Source organism: Protopterus annectens, chromosome 15.part0, assembly GCF_019279795.1.
Source record: "Protopterus annectens isolate FY-2018-M chromosome 15.part0, PAN1.0, whole genome shotgun sequence".
NCBI classification, from domain to species: Eukaryota; Metazoa; Chordata; order Ceratodontiformes; family Protopteridae; genus Protopterus; species Protopterus annectens.
The window spans coordinates 90,314,117-90,341,114 of record NC_056749.1 but is presented as its reverse complement, the minus strand read 5'-3'; the positions used below and the strand labels follow the sequence as shown (position 1 = coordinate 90,341,114).

At 43.9% G+C, this 26,998-nt stretch overlaps 1 protein-coding gene across 1 annotated transcript in view; it reads left to right on the top strand.

The window, feature by feature from the left end:
• OCRL (OCRL inositol polyphosphate-5-phosphatase) overlaps positions 1-26,998 on the top strand; it is a 2,544,778-nt gene that overhangs the window by 888,811 nt on the left and 1,628,969 nt on the right. The gene's annotated exons all lie outside the window — the stretch shown is intronic.

The window sequence follows — 26,998 nt, the reverse complement described above, 5'->3', positions numbered from 1 at the left end:
GTCAGCAAACTGCAGATGATCTGAAAAAACATAAAGATAAGGATAGAGACAGACTGCATAAGGCCAAGCCTTCTGAGGACACCACCACTAAAAGGGTAGTCAGTTCTTAGGAATTCAGTGATGTGCGTTCGCAGCCCCTGATGCCTGATTCGATTACTTCGCAGGCCTCTACTGAGACCCTTTCGGAGTCCTGTAAGCTGCAGAAAACTGCATTGTCTAATGAGCCTTTAGCTGTCTCTGCCTCGGTTGGGTCCGGAGCTGCTACGTAGGCACTGGCTTCCGAGGATATGGCACGCACTTAGGAATTCACTTCAAGACCTTCGTCCTCTTTTCTGACTAACACACCGACAGCACCGAGGTATACTCTTCAGGCCAGACTTAGAGATACTCCAAAGAAAACAGTAAAAAGTCTCCATTCCACTCCTCCCCATCCTCAAACTATAATTCTTAAAATGTTGGAGGATCTCATCACTTTCATCCGGGGTAATCAGACCACACCAGCCAAAAGGAGAAGGGAACCTTCTCCAGACATCTGATCGAATTTAGACTCGGAGGGATCTGACTCCTCTCTTTTTGAAGAGGAAAGTCCTCTTAGTGCCTATGAAGACTCAGATGCAGAAGAATCTGTTCCTTCTGCATCAACTCTGGAGGACTTTTCCTTTGGGGAAGCCCTACACACCATCAGGGATCACTTCCAGTGGGAATCAATGGATTTCCCTCAATCCAAGAAAAAACTAAGAGAGTTTCTAGACCTACCGCAGCACAGGCCTCTGGCCATCCCACCCATCTTGCTGGTGGTAGATGATTTTTACCAAGAATCCAGCCTTACCCTTGACACCTTTCCACCTGCCCCCAGAAGACCTGACAGATACTACAGGGTACTTGACTCTTATAAATTCCTCTACAGAAATCCTATAGCAGATCCAGAGGTGATTACTCAGGGACCTAAGGGAGTTAAGGCTACCTCTGCAAAGAATCCTACTTCCTCAGACAAAGAATCCAGGACCTTGGACAGATGGGGTAAAAGTGTATACCTCTGCAACGTTAACTATTAAGGCTCTCAACTTTTGAAACAGAAAATTTCTGCTTTTCCAGATTTTGCCAACAATAAAGAGATAGCAGAATTACTGCACTCTTCGTATCAGGTGGCAAAGCACTCCTTGCACTGTGGATTTGATGCCCTAGAAGCTTCTAGCAGGGCATCAGTGACATGATCTGTTATCAGAAGGCATGCATGGCTGAAGGAGTAATCTCTCCCTGATCATGTCAAAGCTAAAAATCATGGATGCACCTCTTGACAAAGACCGCTTGTTCGGACAGAAAACTGAAGACATACTTAAAAAGATGGAAGACAAAGCAAAATCAATGGACTGTTAAAGATTTTCTTCAAGTACAACCTTTTAGGTTCAGCAGAAATTTTCCCTTTGAACACTGGTCCTTTCCTGCACCAAGCAGGCACAAGGGAAAACCCGTAGGGACAGACCCACTAGGACTAACACTCAGGACCAGCAAAGAACAAAACAGTGCCCCCCCCCCCCCCCAAACACTAGAGCAAGGGAGGTCAAAAGCAACCCTGTATGGAAAAAACTCTCAGTGACTACCTTTCCCATCTCTGCCTGCCTCCACCACACCAAAAGCTAGGAGGAAGGCTATCTCTATGCCGAGAAAATTGGAACTCTATAACAAAAGATCACTGAGTCTTAAAAATCATTGCTCAGGGGTGCAAATTCAATTTTCAAGAACTACCACCACCAAGAGTGTACCCAGACCTACCTCCACACCAGTGGGCAGAAGCACTAAAACAAGTGCAAAACCTAATATCCCTAGGGGCAGTAGAACCTGTACCTCCTGAACAAGTTGCAAAAGGATTCTATTCCAGACTATTCCTTGTTCCCAGGAAAGAGGGGACTTGGTGTCCCATCTTGGACCTATCCTTTCTCAATACCTTCCTGGTAATCCCAAAATTCAAAATGTTTACCTTGCAGCAGCTTCTACCAGTGCTGCCAAACAAAGCTTAAATGGTCACCTTAGACCTAAAGGATGCTTACTTGCACATCCCAATAAGGGAATCATGCAGAAAATTCTTGCACTTAAGAGCAGGATCATTACACTTTCAATTCTCTGCTTTGCCCTTTGGGTTATCTACTGCTCCCAGGGTATTCACCAAATGTCTAGCTCCTGCCATTGCCCTTTGCAGGCAAAAATATATACAGATTTACCCTTACTTGGATGAGTGTATCATCCAGGCAGACTGCAAGGAACTGCTCTTGCAGCACCTCTCATTTGTAAAAACCCTACTCTGGGGTTCACTATCAACGAAAGGAAATCAAAACAGACACCTACCAGGAAAATCATATTTCTGGGAGCCTTACTGGACACAGAACAGCAAATGGCCTTTCTGTCCCCATAAAAAAAAAGTTTCCTACCAGAATACTTCACTACTCTGGCCTCCTAAACCCAGCTTTATGCCAGGAAGTTCCTACAAGCTGTAGAGTACATGGCCTCATGCACCATCCTAGCACCTCTGGCCAGACTACACATGAGGAAAATTCAGTGGTGCCTAAAGAACCTATGGTGTCAACAGTCACAACCTCTGGCACCTCCCTGCCTGTGTTCCCTTGCATAAGATCTGACTTCCTCTGGTGGGTCCAGGCCTGTGCTCAGAAGAAGGGACTTCCATTTACCCTCCTTCCCGGACCATAACTACAGATGCTTTGGACATAGCCTGGGGCGCCCACCTAGAAGGCAGATGCGCCCAAGGTCTCCGGGACGCACAAATACTACCCTTGCACATCAACCAAAAGGACATGACAGCAGTACAAAACGCTCTGGCATCCTTCAAACCCTACCACAAACCAGGGATTCTTCTCATAAAAACAGACAACACCACAGTCATGCGGTATATCAACAAACAGGGAGGGACTCAATCTTACCCCCTGTGCATACTAGCCATGAACCTATGGCTGGCAGCCTCATCCATGGGACTACATCTTATAGCCCAATACCTACCGGGCATCAGCAACACCCTGGCAGACCACCTAAGCAGAAACCTGCTTGACCCACACGAGTGACAAATCCACAGAGACATTTTTCTGCAAATTACTCACACATGGGGGACCCCCCAGAAGGCCCTCTTTGCCTCTCATTTAAATCAAGTACAGAAATTCTGTACCAGGGAATACCATCACCTGGCCTGGAAGGTCGATGCCCTGACTTTCTCTTGGAATACCCTCTTTGTGTATGCATTCCCACCTCTACCTCTCATTCGAAAAGTATTAATCAGGATAAGGGAGGAAAAATCAAGAGTAATACTCATTGCCCCAGATTGGCCCAGACAGCATTAGTACCCACTGCTGCACAGCCTATCTCACCAGACCCCTTGACAGCTACCTCTGATGCTTCACCTGCTACCCCGGGGGGAGGGGGGGAACAATGCTGCACCCAGACCTTCAGACACTCAAGCTCTCAGCATGGCTTATTCTACCAAATCCAACAAGGAATCCATGCTAAGCAAGCAAGCAAGTCCTTGGCATCATCATAGAAGCCCGGAAGGCCCAGCACCATAGGTTCATAGTTTCATAGGTTGGTACTAGGTTATTGACCCTAGGGCCTATACAAGCCTAGCCATAACAATTCCCTGGCTGTTTCTTCCCACACTATTTACTTCCCTGGACCCCTATCTAGCAGGGCAACTGACGTGATCCCTGGGGTGAATTTTCTTTCTCCCATCCAGTCATCTAGGTTCCTTTTGAAGATGGCCAAAGAGGTGCTCTGCTTGACATGTATGTGCAGTCTATTCCAGAATCTGGGAAGTCTCTGGGTCAGGAACCTATCCCTCCAGCATCTTTTGTTTATTGTGATGACAAGGTTTAGATCCCTGGAGCGTGTGGCTCTGAGGGATTGGGATTTCTTTAAGTGCAGCATGTCCAACAGCTCTGGGTTTGACATGGCCTTCTATGTTAAGCAAAAATCACTTTGGAGTAGATAATATGCAACAGAGTATAGCTGGAGTTTTTTAAGGCTGTCAGCATAGGGCATCTGCTTTTTAGGCCTGTGATTCTTTTAGTGAGGTATTTTGCTGCCTTTCCAGTTATTGCAGATGTCTTGAGAGGTACATACCAAATGGGGCGTTGTATTCTATAATGGGTCTAATGAGGGATGAGTACAGTAGGACAGTGACCTCCTTGCTTTCTGGATGAAAAGCCCTTGGTGCCACACAGAAGAATTTCCTGACTGTTGTGGTGATGTGGTTATTGAAGGTGAGACCACTGTCCACCTGAACCCTAAGTCTCTTATCACACTTACGTTGTTTAGTGTACTGCCATGTATGTAGTAATTCACGGGTACACATTTTTTCCCAAAGGGGATAACTATACATTTCTTGGCAATGAGCTTGAGCCCATGGCTCTGGCACCAAGCATCTGTTTCTGTAAGATCCTTTTGTAGAGTTTTGACATAATTTAGGGATTCAGTAATGGCTCCCAGTTTGCAGTCATCTGCGAACTTTGTTAGCCAGAGTCCCGTATTGTTGTCCTGTACTTCAGAGAAGTAGATGCCATGCAAGAGAGGTCCCAGTACTGAACCCTGAGGTACTCCACTTGTCCGGAGCTGGATTTGGAGTCAGCCATTTTTACAGTGTGGGTTCTGTCAGGAAGCCAGTTGGCAACCCATCGAGTGACGTAGGGATTAATTCCCAGCTTAGTAAGTTTATCTATGATTCCAGAGTGGGGGATGGTGTCAAAGGCCTTGGCGAGGTCCAGATAGGCTGTGTGGACTCCCTTACCCTCGTCCACGGCTCAGGAGACTGATTCGAAGAAATCAGTCAGGTTCAGAAGACAAGATCGGCCCTTCACGAACCAAAACTGGGTGGGGTCCAGTGTTTTAAGCTTGCCAGTGTCTTTGTTTATAAGTTCTGTGATAATATGTTCCATGGCCTTGCAGATCAGGCTCGTCAGACTGATGGGGCGGTAGTTCCTGGGATCCAAGGTGGATCCCCCCTTGTGGAGTGGGATAACTGTAGCTGTGTGCCACTCAGTGGGCATGAAGGCTGACGTGAGGGTATGATTAAACATGACACTTAGGTGAGGTGCCAGATCATTTTGTAGTTCATGTAGTACACAGCCCGGGATGTCATCTGGTCCCATGGATGCTGTATTCTTAGCTTTGGAGAGTGCATTTTTTACTTGTGTGGCCATTATTACCAGAATTTGGCAATCTTCCGGTCTTGAGATGGGCCATTTAGGGGGTTTAGAAAATCTTATGCTGAAAAATGGAAAAGATTCTGCTCCTGGAGCCAGTCCAAGGGGGAAGACGTACATCTGCTCTCCATTCCTCTTATTCTAGATGATCTTGGTGAGCTTCTTAATAAGGGTCTCTCCTTCTCCATAAAGATCCATGCTCCTGCCATCTCGGCACACTTTGATACAGAACAGCCATTGTTCTTCCACCCTCTTTTCAAACAATTCCTTAGAGGAGCGTCTAATATCAGCCCACCCCACCCTGGGACCTGAACTATGTTTTAGAAAAGCTTACTCTGCCTCCATTCGAGCCTGCAGCATCCTCATAACTGAAGTACCTCTCTTGGAAGACTGCCTTTCTCCTGGCTATTAATTCAGCCAGGAGAGGGTCAGAGCTTCAAGCCTTAATGGCCATTGAGCCATTTATCATCTTCCATGCAGACAGGGTCTCCCTGAGAACCAATCCCTCCTTTATGCCAAAGGTGGTTTTGCATGTTACCCTCAACCAGGATATCCACCTGCTCACCTTCTTCCCTAACCCTCATAACAAGGGGGAAAGGATACTGCATTCTTTGGATGTGCACAGGCAACTCAGATTTTATCTGGATTGTACAAAGACATTTAGGAAAACTGACCAGCTCTTGGTCAGCTTTAAAACATGGGCACAGGGGAAACCAATATCCAACCAGACCATTTCCAAATGGCTAGCACGCTGCATCCAATGTTTCTACTCCTTGCATGGAAAACCACTCCCTAGGACCATCAGAACCCATTCCACTAGGGCAACCTCTACTTCCATAGCATTCCTCAGAGGGGGGTTACCCACGAAGGACATCCCGGAAGCTGCCACATGGACTTCAGTCCACACCTTCACCAAACATTATCATCTGAACCTATTCTCAAAAGGTAGGACTTGGTTTGCCTTTGCAGTTCTGCAAGGCATGCTCACCCAATCTCAAGTTTCTATCAACCTTCCTTCCTTCTCAGCTTTGGGAATATTCCCAATGGTCAGGACTGCAGCAGTGAAACATGAAGAACATAGTACAGTTGTGTACACTCACCATACATGTAGATGTTCAAGTGTGTTCACTGCTGCAGTCATGCTTTCCCTCCCTCCTTACCCCTGATATCTGCTTTCCTTAGAGAAAGACATATTTCTTTGGGGGTCTCTAACCCCAGGACTGGTAATAATTATAAAAATTGGACTTCTTTGGTTGGTTATAGACAAGAAAAACTGAGGTAATGGTGTCGCCTGCCCTCCTTTATAGCTCGGATGACCTGACATCAGCAGCCAACGCACAAAACCTTGACTCTGGTATTTGGATCGACTGAGGGCAACCACAGCATGGATAAACCAATGGTTAGGACTGCAGCAGTGAACACACTCTAACATCTACATTTATGATAAGTGTACACAACTGTACTTTTATTTGGTAAATAGATGATTCTTTTGTGTGTATTACTTGCTTTTGTTTACCACCATTTGCTTGTACTACGTTCATCAAACTGTATGGCGATGCTGATAAATGTATTAGATGTGCAGTGTTGGTCCTCCTGACTTAATCCTTGTTAACCTGGTGATATTGTTCTTGTTGAAGTTATGTAAACCTTGTATTTGGCTTTTCACACTGGTCATGGATGAAAGTGACACTGGTCATTGATGAACGTGGTATTCCTAGCACTGGTAATGGATTAAGGTCATGGATGAAAGTGGTACTCAGACCACTGGTCATGGATGAAAGTGGTACTTGGGCCAATCTGCTTGCCTAAATAACCTTAGGAGTCAGATAAGTCCATGAGTTGAGCACTTCACATTTGAAAGAAATGTGAGAAAGTTACTCAGGTTTGCTATTATCATGATTTCAGTAATACATGTAATCTTTCTCAAGAAAAAGAAAGTGGGCAGTACAGAATCTTAACTGCAGCCATTTTCAAAATGTCTACTTATGACAGTCAGACATAGTGTCAATGTTAGCAAGAGCATATTCAGTTGGAAAAGAGAAACCTACAGACCAAACTGAGGAAAATATTGAATCCTCCATCTGTGGGCAGCTTCTTAGTCCCTTTGTGACTTAAATGTTTTGTGAGAGTCTCTAGGTCTGGAGACTGTGAAATGGTTCCCTGAAAAAGAGACCTTGTACACAAGTTGTAACGAGTGTAATATTTTCTTTTGTATTCATGCAAGATGTTCATGAATACATCAGTGAAGGCTCCCTATTTATAGATTCATAACTTATAGGAGTGTACTAGGCTAATGACCACTGGGGAATTTTTTAAGCCTACTCAGTCACTCTAACCCACACATACAGCAAGTGCAAAGGCTCTACAGTCCAAAGCAAATTCAAAACGAATCACAGCCAGCACAAAGTGTGGTTTAACAGTGTTTAATGCACAAAAACTTACAGTAACATGGGTGAAGGGAAAAAAACATCCCAACCCCCAAACCAAACCGGTTTCGGTTTAATAGCCTTCTTCAGTGGAAGACGGACAAAATACAGACATTGACAAAAAAGCCCTTCTTGTATAACTGTAGGCAGATGCCAAGAGACTTCCTATTGATCAGTTTATAGGCATTCATTTAAGCCAGGAGGGAACCCCCCCCCCTAGTTTAATTATCCATTTCTTTTCCTTAACATCCAAAATATTGTGCCAACCAACTTTATCCCAGCAATTTCCTATAATACAGTCAATAACATTCAATCTAAATACTGCACTATTGTGTTTGCAGGTATGTTTGAAAAGGGCATTGGGCTGCCTTTTGTTCCTTTTATCAGTCATGTGCTCCTTAATTCTAAATTTGAGAGGTCTGGAAGTTTAGCCAACATAAAACACGGAGCATGTACATGTGGCCAGATAAATTACCCAACTTGTACTGCAATTAGCTAAAAAAAGAGATATTAAGGACCATGGTCTGTTGAAATCTTTGGTTTTATTTACTCTGTGACAGTGTGAACAATGATCACAAGGAACACATCCCACGAATATATCTCCTGTAAGTGTTCTTTGCATCAAAGCAGTTCCCCTATAATCAAACCTTTTATAGTGACTGAACAGGGAGCCCAAAGTACGGCCCCTATGGAAAGAAAAAGAACATCTGTCCCCCAAATGCTCAGACAGTCTGTTTTCTGCCAACAAAATATCCCGGTGCCTGTTGATGGTATGCATGAATGATTTGGTATTCCTACCAAAAGTAGTAACAAGTCTTATTTTGGACTTAGTGTCTGATGGTTGTGTCTGGTATTCCAGTAGTTTGGTCCTATCTTGATTGGAAGCATATTGACAAGCCCTGCTAATGTCACCTGATTTGTATCCCCTATCCTTAAATCGATTAATTAAATCTTGTTGTAATGATCAAATGTTGAGGAGTTGGAACAAATCCTTTTCACCCTCAGAAACTGAGATTTAGGGATGTTTCTGATGATATTTTGTGGGTGGAAGCTGGTGGCATGCAGGAGAGAGTTGTACTGAGGAAATGTCCTATATATCTTAGTATCCAAGGTATTATCCGGATTCCTACTGCCAAGGACATCCAAGAAGGTAATCTCAGTCCTTCTGAAATTAACCTTAAACTCTATGCCCCATTTGTTCTCATTGAGATAGTCAACAAACTCCTGCAAAAAAATTTCATCAGACTTCCACACCAACCAATAATCATCAAGGTAGCACCTCCAGATGTCAATCTCGTTAATGTACAAATTATGGCAGGAATCATAAATCAACTCCTCCTCCAGATACGCCATGAACAAATCGGCATAAATGGGGGCAAAGGAAGCCCCCATGGCTGTTCCTTGTACTTGCCAAAAACATTGATCTTGAATGTAGAACACATTTTTGTTAACATGTGTTCAGCTAGGCAGGCAAGAAAAGTACTAAAACCTGGTTCATATAGTTTGGATCGCTCTAGCTAATACTGTAAGGCTGTCAGCCCTGCCCAATGTGGGATGTTGGCATACAAAGAGGTGACATACAGAGTACATAACAGCCAATTTGGTTCCAGTTGCATTTCTGAAATGATACCCAAAAATTGGGTGGTATCCAGAATTCGGGCTTGCACACAAGATAACAATGGTTTCAAATATAATGTTAGAAATTCCAAAAGGGGTTCAGTAAGGGAACCCCCTACCTTCCACTATTGGCCTTCCCGGTGGATTGTTGGGATCTTTATGGATTTTAGGTAAAAGACAGAGGTGTACTGTTGCTTAGGATCAAGTACATTCAGATGGAAATTGCCTTAGTAATGATACCTTGCTCTTGAGCTTCATCCAAGAATGTATCAGTTTCCACCTTAAACCCCCTAGTGGGATCCAATGGCATAACCATATAGTGCCTACCATCTTCTAACTGTTTCTGTGCTTCTCTACAATTCGAAACCCAATCTTGTATGACAACAGCCTCTCCTTTATCTGCAGGTAGGATCACGATGTCTCTGTTGTTCCTCAAATTTTCAATACATTTCACCTCAACCTTGGAAAGATTATTGTGAAAGTTATTATACTCACAAGGGTTGAAGTGTAGATCTTTGAGAACATTAGATTGAAAGATCGATACAGTCGGTGACATGGGAGGCATAAAAGTAGATTCATGAAATCTAAAACCTCTCTGTGTATTATCTGACGTATATATATCCTTAAATTTAACAAACTGCAACAATCCATCACATCCTGAGCCAAGGAGTGTTCAGGAACAAAAAAACCCTGCACAAAACAAACCCTTGTTCAAAATCTTTATTTCAGTTTCAGAAAGACTTGCAAAAGAAATGTTATGCACATTCATGCAGGTATCTACCTTTGTATTATCAGTTTGAGAACCCCTTCCAAATCGTTTGTTGCCCTTATGTTTCCTCCCCCCTCTCCTGACCCTAAAGGGTGTGACAAGTTATTGCATTTAGGGTCCGGTGACATTTCTGTGTGGCCATCATCAACCTCTGTGTTGTATGATGATTCATCCCCTGAGGTAAAGGAATCCCTGTTACTTTTGAGAATGGATTTTGGTCTCTTCTGTTTAGGAGTAAATGGTTTTCTATCAGAGATCATAAATTTAACATTTTTGGAAATCTCTAATGGTCTAACTTTCTCATCTTTACTACATCCCTATTTCATTTTTTAGTCTTTTTTTCTGTAAGTAGCTTTTCCAAATCAAGTAATTCACTGCTAAGTTGATTCACACAGGGTGTATAACAAGGTAGAGTCTCAAACACATTAAGATTTTGTTATAAAGCTTCAACCTCCTGAATATTTTGTTGAACCATACGTTCATAGTAAGCAGCTAAGGCATCCACAAAACCCATGGAGGCCTGTTGTACCTGTGCCCGTTGTTCTGAAAGTACTTAACTCGTCCTTTAGGTGTAATCTGTTTACATTGATAGGCTTTAAAAAGACGTAAATGCCAGACGTTGATTCTGAAATTTTTCATATTTTTAGTCAATTTAGTAAAGGCCACCTTGCATTGATTAGTTGTATCATTCTCTGTAAAATTAACCGTATTGGTTAAATTGGCAGATCCTAGGCCAGATACCTCCAAATCATCCATATCGGATGACAAACCTTTGATAAGGGAGGCCAAATCCATATCAAACATATATATTACTCAGTAGGAGTCAGAATATAAACTGGCCAGACCAGCATCCAACGGAGGGGGATTACCAAAAGTCCTAAAGTATACCCTACTACAGGGCAAAAAAAAACAGATTCACTAGACAATCTCAACGTACTGAAATGTTGAATTTCAGTACATAGAGACCGAATAGTGGAAAGTGCAGTTACACGAAACTGCACTATGCCGAATGCAGAAGTGTCAAATCCGCAATCGTGGTGTCGTGTGGTGCGGTTTGTGCATTTATCTGGGGTTTCAGGTAAGTGGTGTGTGTGTGAGGGTATTAGTAGGGATTTTCGTGTGTGTGGTGGTGTTTTTTGTGTGTATGTGTGTGTGTGCGTTTACTGCAACCTCGGAGTTAGAATATATAAGTAGGAGGGTGGGGGGCGCAGGGTGGCTTGCCCCCCTGCTTATAGGTAGATTAGGTGTGTTTGTGTGTTATGTTTGTTTTAGTGTATGTGTATGTGTATGTGTGTGTGTGTGTGAATGGTCGCGATTGTGCTATTCATGATTTTGGGTTTTCGGGTATGTGGGTTTTCCACTATTCAGTCTTGAAATACTGAAATTCGACATTTCAGTATTTTGAGCTTGTATAGTGATTCCAAACAAAAAATGTATATAATACCAATAATATGTCAGACTATGTCCCAAGCCAGAAGATCCACAATCATCCCACTATTTCAGAACATACAGGCCAACATCCACAAAGGTTTCGACAATCAGTGGTCCCCATAGTAATAGGGTGTTCACCCCCTAGAAGCATGTTGTGATTGACTATTCTGGTCCTTATCAACTAGTTTAGTACTCGCATTCAATGCTATGTATCACTAGATACAAATCGAGACCAAAGATAGACTTCCTAATATACTAGACCCAGTCATTTAGATCCAAATGAGGTTGGCTGGAACATCTCAAAACATATATGAAAAATGTATGAAAAAGGAATATTTCCAACCATAATGAATCTCAAGGCTGGGACAAAAGTGTAACTAAATAAATACTATACCAAAAGACTAGTGATAATTCGCCTTCAAATCATGAGGGTCTAGCTATCACCCCTCGTTTGAAATACCATGAAAAATCAAGGCGGACCTTCTAAATCGTTGTGCAAGCCTTATAATCTAGTAATCAAAACTACAATGAGAAACACAAGGCATCAGTTGTTCTTGCAATGAGAATACCAAGAACTAGCCATATGTATGCCCGTAGAAATTAATCAAACCTGCGCTCAAAATCATATATTTATCCACAATACCAACTATCTCTGCAACCCGATATAGTGATGCCCGGTTTGAAAGGTAGATTCGAATGGCTATGATTACCAAATATAAAACCCTTAAACATAACCCAATCCTAATATTAACGCAGTGTTGTATATACCTGACCATATAGATTCCCATATACAGTTGGTTGAAAAGAACCCGGCAGAAAGACATTAATTCTTTAGAAACATTCCCATACTGTCAGATTGAATCATCTGGCCCACATAAACAACCTTATTGATCATAAATTTGAAATACAAAGGTCCCTGTTAAACCAAAATAAAAAATCCAGAGAGATGCAAGGTAAACAGAGCAAATAAATAGCTTTGTTCGGAACCAAATTGGCATAAAGCCAAAGCTTCATACAAAATTGGGTAGCTCTAAAAGCCAGTAGTTCCTCCGTTCATACTAAGGCCCGGATAGATGTAGTCACCATTCAGTAACCATAGATATATAAATATGGAAAGCCTGATGAAAAACATATAAAGTTCTGTAGTCCTATCTTGCCTTCATTCTTACACTTGTGTTCGGAGCCAGTCCTCGGCTCCGACTCGGCAATTCTCTAGCTCAGTCTTCTGGTTGGCTCGTGGCAAGGAAGTATCCGATCATGCACCGTTGACATATCCCAGATCTCATTTGCCGCTCGAGTTCAGAAGTGCTTCTTCTTGGCCGTGGCTAAGTGGAATTTTTTTCTTATTATTATTCTTCGACTTATAGTGTTTAAATAAGTTTTATTAAGCTGTATTAGTATTCGTTTTTAGTCTAGTGTCTGTTGAAGACCTTGTTTGACATTTGTTGTGTTTCTGCTGTTTTTTTCTTGTCCGTTCTTGCGCAGGCCTGTTTGTTGTATCCCTGCACTCGCTGTTGGTTTTTTGCTGTTTGGGGCTTTTGCCTAATTGTTTTTCTTCTTCTAAAGCTATCTTTCACCAAGGGCTAGGACCGTTTAACTTAGAGGACCTAGTCCTCGGTCTGTCATTCGTGTTCTTTCCTTCCTCCAGGGCTAGGCCCGTTTAAGTTAGAGGACCTAGTCCTCTGTCTGTCATGTGTTACTTCCTCTAGGGCTAGGCCCATTTAAGTTAGAAGACCTAGTCCTCTGTCTACCTATCTGTTGTTTTTCCTTCAGGGCTAACTGTTTAAATTAGAGGTAGTTCCTTTGTTGTTTTGGCGCTTGTCACTGTGTTTTGATTTTTTGTCTGTGTTGTGTATATATATATATATATATATATATATATATATATATATATATATATATAGGTAACAGATATGACTAAAGAATTGAAAGACCACAAACCTTCGGGGTTTAAAAAAATGTTCAAAGTGCGCTCAAAAAATGTCCCTGACAGATGGGCATACTATTTGCGTATATTGCTTAGGTGCTATTCACCTTCAAGAGTCTTGCTTCTTTTGCCATACTTTTAAGTCCTAGAGTCCGTCAAGAGAGAAAGAACAAATGTATCCTAAAAGGTCTCTTAAAGCATTCCTTTAAGGAAGAATTGGCTTCTTCCTCCTCTAGTTCCAAGTCACCCTCATCAAAGAAAGACAAAGCTAAACCTGCAAAAAGGTGGTCTCCTACTCATTCGGAGTTTTCGGAGCCGCCAGAGAAAATTTCTAAATTGACTACTTCCTCTTCGGCTCCATTGGTTTCGGTGCAGACAGAAGTTATTGATGTGGAGCAATCGGTGTCAGTTCCAAAGGTTACGGAGCCGATAACTGAATCTGTGTCTCGGAGCCGGCCGGTGGATCGCCAATTTTTCAGCAGTCTAGGTCCCCCACATTATCCTCCCGGTCCTCTAGGAACCTTTCTGATGAGTATGTTGAGATAGTGATGCGCAGACTCCTGAAGACATCGGCACTGGCAAATTTAATTTCGGCTCCGTCCCAGTCTGCTCCGGAGCCTACTGAGCCCGTCCACCCTATCACCGTTCCACCTCTGAGCCACTCCGGCCCTTCGGAGCCAGAGATGTTGGTGCCACTTGCTGTGGAATGGTCTGTTCCAGCTACCTCTGTGGGCCTCTCGGTTCCGATATCCGTTCCGACTCCTTCAGTACCTTCCATGGGGTCTAGGGTCCTAAGCTCTCCTGTCGGGCCCAAGGGGAACGCTTGGACCCGAACTTCTTTGGTTCCGAGCTTACCTCTCGGTGCTTCGGCTCGAGTGAACACGGACCCCACTTCTGTCTCGGAGCCTATCTCCTCGGTACCAAGGACTGCCTCTGCTCCTTCAGAACAAGGGGTGTCCTCAGAGCTGAGGGGATCGGCCTTTGAGCTGATGAGTGTTCTGTCCAAGTCTTCAGTTCCTACTAGGGGCACCGACACTCTTCCCCCCTAAAGCGCTGACCTCAGTCTCAGCATCTTCTCTCATCCAACACAGTGGAGACTTGCAGCTTCAGGAACCCTCCATGAGTGGTCCCCAGTCTTCCGAGAACTCCCCAGAATATTCTTCTGAGAAGCTCCCTTGGAAGAAGACTTGTAAGCGGAAGCATGTTGATTCCCCCGATGAGTCCATTACATCAGACATTAACCTCGAGGAGACAGAAGAGTCCCCCAAGTCGTTGTCTGATGATATCTCCTTCGAAGATATCCTTGAGATCCTGAAACAGAGAGGCGGCTGACCCACCACCTCCCCTTCTGATGAAGAGTCATTGTACCTGAAGGCTTTCGGGTCTCAACCCTCTGCCTCTTGGGTATCTCTACCTTTCAACGAACTTTTGGATCTAGTGAGTTGAAAGGTGTGGGAATCTTCTGATACTGTTGAACCAGTTCCTAGAAGACCCAATAAATTCCTATGGGCACCTCAGGACAAAGATTTTCCTCACTAAAGGCATGCCAGTCGATGCCATGGTGGTGGCAGCAGCCACCAAAAAGGAGCTAGCTGAAGCTTCCTCCACTATCCATCCACTGAACAATGAGTCTCAAATGATGGACAGGTACAGGAAGCGTATCTTTTCTTCAGCAGCTTTTACACTTAGATCATTGAACTACCTCTCTCATTTCACTAGGCTCCAGAGAGATCTACTGAAAGAGCTAGGAGATACTCTCCAAGGTAACGTATCTGAAGTGATATCTGATCAGCTTAAAGCACAAGATGTCTACCTTAAATTTGATTGTTAACTCCTCCATGTGGCTGATATCTTATGCAGCGGATGGAGCGAGTAGGGTAGTGGGTTCAGGAGTTTCTCTTAGAAGGCACTCCTGGATGCATTTGTGTAATTTTGCGGAGGCCTTTAAGTCTACCTTTACCTTTGATGGATCCTCGTTGTTTGGACCCAAGGTAAAGGACACACTCACCAGGTGCAAACAAGAAGGGAAAACCCTGTCTGCTGTGGGAGTCCATTTTTCTGTTCCTTCTAGACCCTATCCCAAAGGGCAGAGGGGCAGAAAGATGTGGTTTAAAAATTCTCAGAGGTTTTTCCAGGACACACAGGGTGATTCATTCTCCAGAGGCAGAGGAGGAGGAAATAATGGTAGACGTTGCCCTAGAGGCAGTTGAGGCCTGCAGAATCAGGGGGACCATAATTCCTTTTGTGGTCGTCCCTACCAGCGCTCCTGAAAGGAGGCCCGACTGTGTGTCTCTGGAGCCAGTCGGGGGCCGCGTATCTTTGTACCCAGAAGCCTGGCACAACATCACACTAGACAAGTGGGTACAAAGGATAATTATTAGAGGATACTGTATTCCCTTCTCTTTCGCACCTCCTCAGACCAGAAGAGTCCCGGATGTTTCACCCAATCACAGGGATTTAGCAACTGTAGAAATCCAAAAGTTACTCGAAAAAGAGAGTCATCCAACCTCTTCCCGCAGACCAAGTAGGATTAGTGACTTACTCCAGATTCTTTTTGGTGCCCAAACGAACAGGGGACTTTGGACCCATCTTGGATCTCAGCATGTTGAATGAATCAGTAAAGAATTCCAAGTTCCGAATGGTCACATTACAGTCGATACTCTCGTTGTTAGGGAAAGACGTTTGGATGTGCTGCATAGATCTCCAAGATGCGTACTACCACTTTAAAATGGAGAGAGCATCAAGGAGTCACTTACACTTCGGCTGGGGGCCATTCATTACCAATTTCGTGCCCTGCCCTTTGATCTCACCACAGCCCCCAGGGTGTTCACCAAATGAAGGGAATACAGTATCCTCTAATAATTATCCTTTGTACCCACTTGTCTAGTGTGATGTTGTGCCAGGCTTCTGGGTACAAAGATACGCGGCCCCCGACTTGTGATGTCATGGATTCCAAATGTTTCCGCACCTGGATGACTGGCTGCCACCACCAGGCATCTACTATTACAAGCCAGGGTCGCCACCATTACGACTTGCTTTCAACTAGGAATTACAATAAACTGGCAAAAATCTGCATTATCACCCTCTCAGGATGTGAATTTCATTGGCACAGAAATAAACACTGTCTCAATGAGGGCTTACCTCCCCATAGAGAGAGTTCAGAATCTCAGGCAACAAGTTTGGAGTCTACTTCCACAGCAAAAAGCAAAAGCGAAGACAGTACTCAAATTGTTAGGTATGATGACCTCCACGATAACATTAGTCCCATTAACCAGGCTGCATATGAGGGTACTGCACTGGTTACTTTTCGCCCAGTGGTCTCTGCAGCAACTACCTCTTTTTCACCCCATCCTGATAACAGAATCGTGCAAACAGGATCTTCACTGGTGGACCCAGTCCAGCCATCTGACTACAGGCAGATGTTTTGTTCAATCTCCCCAAGTCGCCACCATGACCACGGATGCCTCCCAGGTATTGGGGGGGGGGGCATTATCTAGGGAGAACACTCCAAGGCACATGGCAAGAACACGAGGCTCATTTGCATATCACTGTCCTGGAGATGAGAGCAGTGCTTCTGGCATTGCAAGCACTTCACAGCTTTCTCCCTCTAGGGACGATTGCGATTCACTCGGACAATATGTCAGTGGTGTGGTACATAAACAAACCAGGAGAGACCAAATCCTACCCCCTATGCAGAGAGGCCGTTCGAGTTTGGGAGTGGGCAGTGTCTTCCCAATGCTTTCTGGTTGCAGTGCACATTCCGGGGAAATCCAGTGTGATAGCCGACAGGCTCAGCAGGGCGATTCTTATAGTGGTCTCTGAATCCACACATTGCGGAACAGATTTTTCGCAGATGGGGGTCAGCCTTGCTGCGATCTGTTCGCCACCCCACTGAATGCCAAATGCAGCAGCTACTTCACCCTGATCCCCTGAAGGGGGAGACACCCAGAGATGCACTCGTTCATGATTGGCCCTCGGGACTTCTTTATGCCTTCCCACCTTTTCCTCTGATATCAAAGGTCATTCAGAAAGCAAAATCCTTGGGAGGCAAGATGATCCTCATTGCTCCTTACTGGCCTTGTCAGATTTAGTTCCCCTTCCTCAGACCTCACCTAATGGACGGATCTTGGATTCTGGACCCAGCTCCAGACTTACTGACACATATGTCAGGGGTGTTACATTCCTCTCTCCACACCCTCAATTTGACAGCGTGGGTGCACCGGCTCCATCCCTAGTCAAGCTTCACGACTTTTCTCCTGATGTGGTACATATTCTGACATCTTCTCACAAACCTTCAACCAGAAAGATTTACGCCAGTAAGTGGAAAAGGTTTTCCTTTTGGGTTCTCAATAGAAATCTCGATCCTTATACAGCCCCCATCTCTGCGATTTTGGTGTTTCTTGCACAACTGTTTCATCAAGGGTCAGCCACTGCCACTATTTAAGTTGAACTGGCAGGTATTTCTACCTTCCATATGGCTAATGAACCTAACCTTATGGCGCATAGATTGTGCAGAGCCTTCCTTAAAGGTGCTACATTATTGAGACCCCCTGTCCTAGACCCTGTGGCACCCTGGGATTTGAATTTTGTCCTTCATAAACTGACTTTGCCTCCCTATGAACTGTCAGCAACCTGCAATCTCAAATTGCTTTCATGGAAACCATATTTTTAGTGGCTATCACGTCTGCAATGAGGGTCTCAGAACTTCAAGCCTACTCTATTAGGCTGCCTTATTTGGTGTTTCACAGAGACAGGGTTTCCCTGCGGACCAACCCTTCATTTGTCCCCAAGGTCTCTTCACGGGCTAATATTAATCAATCCATTGAACTACCTGTCTTTTTCCCAAATTTTTCCGATAAGGCAGAATACAAATTTCACCAGCTTGACATTCATAGACAGCTGCGATTCTGTCTTCATAGAACCAAGACTTTCAGGTCAGACCAATTGTTTATTTCCTTTTCAGATTCAAGAAAGGGTTTATCAGTATCAAAACCTACTTTATCACACTAGATTTCAAGTTGTATTTCATTCATTTATACATCCAGTGGCAAAGATCTCCCTTTTAAGGTGAAAGCCCATTCTACCAGATATGTTTCCACATTGGTGGCCTTCCAAGCCAAAATTCCTATGGATAACATTTGTGCAGCAGCGACATGGGCTACCCCACATACATTCATAACTCATTACAAGTTGGACGTGGCTTCCAGGAAGAGATCTTTCTTTGGTTCCACAGTACTCAGAAGTATTTTCCCATGAGCCACCCAAGATAAAGGTGCTAGGGACACTATCCCAAGTGTAAGAATGAAGGCAAGATAGGAGTACAGAACATAAAGAAGTTATGTACTCACCTTAACGTTCCATGTTTGTAGTCCATCTCTTCCTTCATTCTTACTATCCCACCCTCCTGCCCCCTCCTTCGAGGACCTGGGGGAATTTAAACAATTACTCTCTTTCTACGTTTGAGACCCCTTCTCCATGGTTTGTTCTTTCCTGTATAGTTTCTGCTACTAGCAGCAAGCAAGATCTGGGATATGTCAGCGGTGCATGATGGGATAACTCCTTGCCACGAGCCAACCAGAAGACTTTGAGCTAGAGAATTGCCGAGTCAGAGCAGCGGATCAACTCTGAACCCAAGTGTAAGAATGAAGGACGAGATGGACTACAAACATGGAACGTTATGGTGAGTACATAACTTCTTTTTATATAGCTCAGTCCTTCACAGTGTTAAGGTAGTTGAAACCACAAATGTTCTGATGACCATACCCTCCGTCCGACTGTTGTGCCTAAGAAAAAATGCGTAATTCTGCCAGTTCGTAGCAGCAGTGTAGATGTCAGCACACAGTTAATGTCCCACAAAAGTTGAGGGTTCAAAACTGAACCAATGTTAATATAATCAAAGAACCATGAGGCACGCACCCACTACTATCAGTAATAGTCGCACAATGCCCTAACAGTCGAGAGAAAAATACCAAAAAATGGAGAGGACCGAATTAAACCCCACAATACAGTACCTCAGTGTATAAAGTCCAGTTCCGTTGAGTTCCTAGGCCCGAATACATATAGATACCATTCTGTCACTGACAGAAATATTTGCAATTACAAAAAATAACCAGATCCTCCATAATTTTAGTAGATAACTGGTTAGGACAAGTTAGCAATACTTATTATGACTGTCAGTCATTCAATACAGCTGTTATACCTTAAGATAGATAGATAATTAGGACCAATTAACATGTGTCATAGCCGTCGGTCCCTCAATACAACTGTTATACCTTGAGACAACTGCGTATCCCCAAAAAACCATGAAGCTTACATCCACTGCTCTCAATAGTGAGCAAAACACCTCCGCTCAAATGGGAGAGTTGAAGATGGCCACACAGAAATGTCACTGGACCCTAAACGCAATAACTTGTCACACCCTTTAGGGTCAAGGTAAGGAGAGGAGGGAGGAAACATAAGGACAACAAACGATTTGGAAGGGCTTTTCAAATTTATGATACAAAGGTATATATCTGCATGAAACTGAAATAAAGATTTTGAACAAGGGTTTGAGTTTTGTGCCGGGTTTTTTTGTTCCTGAACACTCCTTGGCTCAGGATATGATGGATTTCTGCCGTTTGTTAAATCTAAGGCTATATTTTGATAATACCTCTGATAATACACAGAGAGGCTTTAGATTTTGTGGATCTACTTTTATGCCTCCCATGTCACCGATTTTATCGATCTTTCAATCTAACGTTCTCAAAGATCTACACTTCAACCCTTGTGAGTATAATAACTTTCACAATAATTTTTCCAAGGTTGAGGTGAAATGTATTGACAATTTGAGGAACAATAGGGACATTGTGATCCTACCTGCAGATAAAAGAGGGGCTGTTGTCATACAAGATTGGGTTTCGTATTGTAGGGAAGCACAGAAACAGTTAGATGGTAGGCAGTATATGGATGTTCTTCGTCTTCCCTTGCTGCAGTCCTGACAATTGGGTATAGTCCGCGTCCCAGTCGGCCCGAATACCAGAGTATAAGGCTGACGTCGGTCATGGCGCCTTAGACTGACGCCAGGGTACTAATGCGCATGACCGGCGTCATTTCCTCAGTCTTTTGCCGCATGGTCCGATGCAGAAGCAATTTTGCGAGTGCAGGTTGGCGTTCTGAGATTTTGGAGTTTCAGACCGAATTCAGAGTTGGCTAAGTAACCCGTTGAACATTTTGGTTTTCTTGCCTCAGTATTTAACGGATGTCAGAAAAAGTGAATAACTGTATTTCTTGTGGGAAGCAGATACGCATAGGGATTATCATACATTGTGTATACCTTGTTTAGGGCCTGAGCACGGCGTTGTTGGTTGCGCTCTTGTGCTAGATTTAACAAGCGCACTATTAAGAGGAGGCTTGATTGTGCTAGGTTAGTGTTTGGAAAGCGTTGCAATTATACTATGCCGTCGGCTGCTCCGCCGCCTGCTTCATCTAAGAACCGCAAGGACAAAACAGTGAAGTCTAGGCGTGAGGAACCGGCAGTCCCGGACGTCGGTCCTTTAGAAGGCTCAGGGGAGCCAGAGGTTTTGCCAGGAGTCTCTATGGAGTCTCAGGCAGATACTTTACTGTTACAGGATGTGCCCTCTCAGGAGGTAGGCCAGGCTGAGGGGGCTTCTCAGGTAACTGTTCTTCCCTCTCTTCCCAAGGTAGTTAGGGCCTCTCCTTGTGTTGCCAAAGCTTCTTTTAGAGGAAGGCCAAGTTCAGCTTCTGTAGGGGCTTCTCCTAGCATTTCGGGCTCTGTGCCTAAGAAACATATGCTTAAAATGGCAGAAGATTTGATTACTCTGATTAGAGGTTCTATGCCCCCACCTGATAAGAGGCCTAGGGTGGAACAGGAGTTTGATAGTTTTGAACAGTGTTCACAGGCTTCAGAGTCTTCTGTGGAAGACTTGCAAGAGTTTCCTACTTATTCTGATTCTGATGTGGATGATTCCACTCCTTCAGCTTCTCCTCCTGAGGATTTTTCATTTTCAGAGACTCTTCACTCCATGAGGGAGCACTTTAAATGGGAAGGCCAAGATTACTCTGACTCCAGAAAAAGGCTTAGGGAATTCTTGTTTTGCCCCAGCATAGGCCCTTAGCTATTCCTCCTGTGTTGAATGTGGTGGAGGATGTTTTGCAGAGGCTTCTCTGAACCCTGATTCCTTGCCTCCTGCTCCTGTTAAGCCTGATAGGTATTATAGGGTGCCCAAGCTCATAAGTATTTGTTTAAGAGTCCCAGGGCGACCCAGAAACTGTTTCTCAGGGGCCTAAAGGTGTTAAAGCTTCTGTGGTTAAAATCCTGTACCCTCTGATAAAGAGGCAAGGGCTTTGGATAGGTGGGGTAAGAAAGTATATACTTCTTCCACTCTAGCCATGAGGGCGTTGAATTGTCAATTTCATATGCTGAAATATCAGAATTATCTCCTTTCACAATTGAAATCTAAGGTAGATGCTTTGGCGGAAGGTATTGAGTGTAAAGAATTGCTGGATTTGGTTCATGTGTCTGAACAAGTGGGTAAGCATTCTTTGCAGTGTGGTTTTGATGCTGTTCAGGCCTCCTCGAGGGTGGCTGCTACTAGTTCTGTTCTTCGCAGACATGCATGGTTGAAGGATCAGAATTTAGCTGAGCATGTTAAGACCAGGATTTTGGATGCTCCTTTACAGTCTGATGTGTTGTTTGGACCGCCTGTGGAAGCAGTTTTAAAGAAAATGGAGGACAAAGCTAAGTCTATGCAGACTGTTAAAGATTTTTGCAGGTGCAGCCTCCAAGTTTAGTAGAAATTGGCCTGCTAAGGGGTGGACATATCCTGCTTATGGTTCCCAGTCTAGGGTAGGTCTAGGCGTGGTAGGGGCAGGGCTCAAGGTTCGTTTAGGCCTAGATCAGACAGTTCACCTGCTCAGACTTCTGGTGAGGGCAGGGGTCAGTCCTTTCGTAAGCAGAACCAATGACCTGCCTTTTCAGCTGCCAGTGGACTCGTCTGGCAGCTCCTTTGGGAGGAAGATTGTCTCTTTTCAAAGAAAATTGGGATTTAATCACTCAAGACAGATGGGTGCTGGATATCATTCATCACGGGTACAGATTTTATTTCCACACAATGCCCCTTTCAAAGGCATGCCAGATGTTCCTCCTCCACAAAGAAAAGAGGCTCACAAGCAAGTTTCTCAGTTACTCCAGATAGGGGCTATTCAGCCAGTCCCTGTGTCAGAAAGGGGCTTCGTTTTACTCTCGCCTGTTCCTAGTACCAAAGAAGGGGAACACGTGGAGACCAATTTTGGATTTATCTATCCTCAACACTTATCTGGACATTCCCAAGTTCAAGATGTTGGCGTTACAGCAACTGTTACCTCTGCTGGGCAAGGATCACTGGATGGTAACTTTGGATCTCAAGGAAGCTTACCTTCATGTGCCCATAAGGCTAAGTTGCAGAAAGTATTTGTTTGAACTGGAAATTTTCATTATCAGTTCTCTGCATTGCCCTTTGGCTTATCTACTGCCCAGAGTATTCACAAAGGTTCTGGCTCCAGTGATAGCTTCCTTCAGGCTTCAAGGCATTCAAATTTATCCTTACTTGGGCGACTGCCTGATTCTGGCTCAAGAAAAGGAACACCTTCTACAGCATCTGGAATATGTCATAGCAGTGCTAAGATGCCTAGGGTATTCTGTGAACGAAATAAAGTCCAGTCTAGTACCCTCTCAAGACGTGTGCTTTCTGGGTGTGAGACTGAATACAGCAGCCCAGATGGCCTTTTTAACCCCGGACAAACAAAAGAGTCTGTCACTTTACTTCCATCAACTATCTCATCAGTCCGTGCTGACTGCAAGGACAGTCCTTCAAGCATTAGGGTTCATGGCATCTTGTATTCTGGTGCTTCCCAATGCCAAACTGCATATGAGGAAGCTGCAATGGTATCTCAAAATGTATGGACACAGCACTGCCAAGATTTGGACACTGTCATTCAAATAATACCTTGCCTTCAAAAGGAATTCTTGTGGTGGGCTCAGGAATGTCACCTAAACAAGGGACTCTCTGTGACCCGGCCAGAGGCGAGTCAGATTTTAACGACAGATGCCTCGGACACTGCTTGGGGAGCTCATCTAAATGGAAAGTGGATACAAGACAAGTGGCCTGCCAGACTACAGCATCTACATATCAACATGAAGGAGATGTTGGCAGTCCAGTTTGCATTGATGGCGTTCAAGGAGTTACTTCTTCCAGGGCAGGTGTTGATTCTGACAGACAACACAACTGTCATGTGGTACATCAACAAGCAAGGGGAACACATTCTTATCCTCTATGCAGGCAAGCAATGATTTTATGGGAGACTGCGTTAAGCCTGCAACTGACTCTTCAGGCAAGGTTTCTGCCAGGAGCACAGAACTCCTAGCAGATGTATTAAGCAGACAAATCATGGATCCCCAGTGGAAACTGGATCTTCATGTATTTCAGAAATTGACAGTGTCATGGGGAACTCCAGACATAGATCTGTTCGCTTCTCCACTAAACCACCAGCTGCCAAAGTATTGCACAAAGGGGTTTCATCACACAGCTTGGAAAGTGGATGCTCTGTCTTTCAGTTGGAAAAACCTTCATGTCTATGCCTTTCCACCTCTACCTCTTCTTCCAAAGGTATTACTAAAGGTCAGACAGGACAGGCCAAGGATGATTTTGATAGCTCCAGATTGGCCTCGGCAACACTGGTACCCACTTCTAAGGAGTCTTGTAAAGAAGCCTCCATGGCCTTTACCTCTGATTCCTCATCTGTTATCTCAGAAGGACGGTCATCTGCTCAATGTCAAGCTTCAATCTCTTCATCTCACAGCTTGGCATATTCTGTGTTGAAGCATGGTAGGTCTCAGCTTCCTCAACAAGTTTTAAATGTGATTTTGGAAGCTAGAAGGCCTAGTACTAGGAGAGTGTCAGAAAAATGGAAGAGATTTTTATTTTGGAGTACAGCAAAGAATTTGGAGATTTCAGAGCCTAATTTGAGTGTGGCTCTTCAATATCTTACTGAATTATTGGACAAAGGTTTGTCTTTCTCTTCCATAAAGATTCATGCTGCAGCAATTTCAGCTCACTATGATTGTGACCCACCTTTGTTTTCGCATCCTTTGTTCAAGCAGTTTCTTAGAGGGGCAAAGAATATAAGACCCCCAATGAGAGCTCCTACTCCTGCTTGGGATCTCAATTTTTTGTTGGGAAAAACTTCTCTACAACCCTTTTTGCCCGCCGCTACTGCTGAAATGAAATATTTTTCCTGGAAGACTGCTTTTTTTTTTGCTATTTCTTCTGCAAGAGGGGTCTGAGTTGCAGGCCCTTATGGCAGTAGAGCCCTTTGATTTTCCATAAGGACAGGGTATCATTACTAACTAATCCTTCCTTTATGCCTAAGGTGGTTTCTAGTGTGGCTTTAAACCAAACTATTCATTTGCCCTCGTTTTTGCAGATACTCAAAATAAAGGGGAAAAGATTTTACACACTTTAGATGTACACAGGCAATTGCGTTATTATTTGAGCAGAACTAAAGATTTTAGGCAGTCTCAGCAGTTACTTGTTTCTTTTGCTTTAAGTTCACAGGGCAAGCCTGTGTCAAAACAAACTATTTCTAGGTGGATTGGCTTTTGCATTGCATTTTGTTATTCCCATCATGGCAAAGAGGTTCCAGCTGGGATTAGGCCTCATTCCACTAGGGCTACTGCCACTTCAACAGCATTTCTAAGGGGGGTGGCAACTAAGGATATTCTGGAGGCAGCTACTTGGAGTTCAGTGCATACTTTCTCTAGGCAGTATCACCTGCCTATATACTCTAAGACTAGAGCTGGTTTTGCCACAGCTGTTTTACAAGGCATGTTGTCAGCTCCTGCTACTTTATAATTTGCCAGCCTCCCTTACCTCTGCTTTGGGATTCTACCCAATTGTCAGGACTGCAGCAAGGGAAGGCGAAGAACATAGTACAGTTTTCTACCTACCATAAATGCACATGTTCGAGGATTCCCTTGCTGCAGCCTCCTTCCCTCTGTGTTTCAAGGTGGTTGTGTAGGTGAGTTTACATGCTTATATTTTTGTATATATTACTGTATATATTGTACATGTTTTTGGTGCAGGTTGTTTTGGGACTTGTCTTTTGGGTCTTCTGACATCTGGGGCAAGAAAAGACTGAGGAAATGGCGTCGGTCATGCGCATTAGTACCCTGGCGTGCTGGCGTCAGTCTAAGGCGCCATGACCGGCGATACTCTGGTATTCGGGCCGACTGGGACGCGGACTATACCCAATTGTCAGGACTGCAGCAAGGGAATCCTCGAGCATCTACATTTATGGTAGGTACAAAACTGTACTTTATGCCATTGGATCCCTCTAGGAGGTTTAAGGTGGAAATTGATACCTTCTTGGATGAAGCTCAAGAGCATGTATCATTACTAAGGCAGGCAATTTCCATCTGAATGTACTTGATCCTAAGCAACAGTACCTATCTTCTACCTAAAATCCATAAAGATCCCAACAAACCACTGGGAAGGCCAATAGTGGCAGGTAGGGGTTCCCTTACTGAACCCCTTTTGGAATTTCTAACATATTTGAAACCATTGTTGTACTGTGTGCGAGCCCGAATTCAGGATACCATCCAATTTTTGGGTATGATTTCAGAAATGCAACTGGAACCAAATTGACTGTTATGTACCCTGGATGTCACCTCTTTGTATACCAACATCCCACATTGGGCAGGGTTGATAGCCCTACAGTATTAGCTGGAGAGATCCAAACTATATGAACCAGGTTTTAATACTTTTCTTGTCTGCCTGGCTGAACACGTATTAACAAAAAACGTGTTCTACTTTCAAGATCAATGTTTTTGGCAAGTACAAGGAACAGCCATGGGGCTTCCTTTGCCCCCATTTATGCCAATTCGTTCATGGTGTGTATCTGGAAGAGGAGATGATTTATGATCCCTGTCATAATTTGTACATTAACGAGATTGACATCTGGAGGCGCTACCTTGATTGATTATTGGTTGGTGTGAAAGTCTAATGAGATTTTTTGCAAGAGTTTGTTGACTATCTCAGTGAGAACAAATGGGGCATAGAGTTTAAGGTTAGTTTCAGCAGGACTAAGATTACCTTCTTGGATGTCCTTGTCAGTAGAAATCCGGATAATACTTTGGATGCTAAGATGTGTAGGAAATTTCCTCAGTACATCTCTCTCCTACATGCCACCAGCTTCCACCCACAATGTATCATCAGAAACATCCCTAAATCTCAGTTTCTGAGGGTGAAAAGGATTTGTTCCAACTCCTCAACATTTGATCATTACAAACAAGATTTAATTCATTGATTTAAGGATAGGGGTTACAAATCAGGTGACATTAACAGGGCTTATAAATATGCTTCCAATCAAGATAGGACCAAACTATTGGAATACCAAGCACAACCATCAGACACTAAGTCCAAAATAAGACTTGTTACTACTTTTGGTAGGAATACCACATCATTCATGCATACCATCAACAGGCACTGGGATATTTTGTTGGCAGAAAACAGACTGACTGAACATTTGGGGGACATATGTTTTTTTCTTTCCGTAGGGGCCGTACTTTGGGCTCCCTGTTCAGTCACTATAAAAA